This window comes from Olea europaea, chromosome 17 (assembly GCF_002742605.1).
Source record: "Olea europaea var. sylvestris chromosome 17, O_europaea_v1, whole genome shotgun sequence".
In the NCBI taxonomy this organism is placed as follows: Eukaryota; Viridiplantae; Streptophyta; class Magnoliopsida; order Lamiales; family Oleaceae; genus Olea; species Olea europaea.
Window position 1 is genome coordinate 238,228 of NC_036253.1, and position 1,371 is coordinate 239,598.

Sequence of the window (1,371 nt, forward strand, 5' to 3'; positions counted from 1 at the left end):
GCGGGGGGGGGGGGGGGGGGGGGGGAGGTTGTCCATGTACTTATCTATCTCTATAATGCCGTTGTCCATATCAAGTTGGGATGTGAGTTTGTGTTGTTTCAGTACAATATATAGCCTGCTTAGAACCTGACTTTTGACAATGCCTATTAGAAATAGTTAATGGCTTCCTTCCTATGTACACTGAGCTCTAGGTGCCATGTACTTAATGAAAAAATATTTTGTTTATTGAACATAAATATGTTATATTTGCATAACACTACAAAATTACCAAATTTATTCTATGAAAATAAATTGTCGAAGATAAGAATTATAATTTAATTTCATCATCCAAAGTTAAAATAACTTGGAAAATTGCATCTAATAAAATATACTACAGTATAGCTTCGGGAAAAAAAGGTTACCCATAATCATTATTATGCCCTTGTTTGAGCCCCATTCTTATCAAAAAATATGAGAAATGTGTGGTTAAAAAATCATGTTTTTATGTATAATATTATTTTATTGAAAAATGTGTGGTTGAAGTGAGATCAAATCAATATTTGAGAATGTATTTTGATGGGAAAAATGAGGTATATGGTAACTGTGTGACATGGACTGAAGTTGATGCTAGTAATTTTTTAATCTTTAAGTTATAGAATCTGTTTCACAGTGTGGTGATAGAAGCAAAAATACTTCGGTGGCCCTGAATTTCTTCAAATGGCAAATCTCCATGAGAAGATCAAATTTGCACAACCAGATTGTGAATGGAAAACACAAGTTATGGATCCACGACATGTTTTCTACACATTCTTTTGCATCAGAATAGAGGGAATGTTAACATCACAAAAAAAAAATAAAAATAAAAAAAAAAATAAAAAAAAAGGAATAGAGGTGATGTTATTTTTTTGGATATGATACTTGATTGTAAGTATAATAGCATCAAATGTGTTATTTGTATCAAAAGGACTATAGGCTTTTGAAGTAATTTGTACGCTTGATGTTTTAATTAAGACATTTTACATTTCATCAACATGTTTCACGTTATTGAATTTCGATTTATGTTTCTATTTTGGTTTGGTCATTCTGTATTTATGCACGATTAAAAACTATCACCCGACTAAAAATGAGGTGGAATTTGCTACTTACTATTGTATATTTTCATTGCTTGCGTAGTGATGGAAATGAAAAATAATTACAAATGGAATTGGTTTTAACAACTTCAAATAATCGGTGAGATATAGACGAGTCATTAGTTTTAATTACAGAGATGTGCATAATGGTCAAATTGGAACAAAAATTGAAGTTGGTTACTAGTTTAAAATAAAAATAAAATCCAACGGCTGATATGAAATAATTTTATGAAATTCAACTAATACTATGTTTTATATTATG

General features: G+C 30.1%; 1 long non-coding RNA gene across 1 annotated transcript in view; it reads left to right on the top strand.

Annotated features, from left to right (window-relative positions):
* LOC111365894 overlaps positions 1–1,046 on the top strand; it is a 2,835-nt gene extending 1,789 nt beyond the window's left edge. The window contains exon 2 of the long non-coding RNA XR_002697521.1: positions 650–1,046. This is a non-coding gene — a long non-coding RNA (uncharacterized LOC111365894). The remainder of the gene's footprint in view (positions 1–649) is intronic.
* Positions 1,047–1,371: the final 325 nt, after the last annotated feature.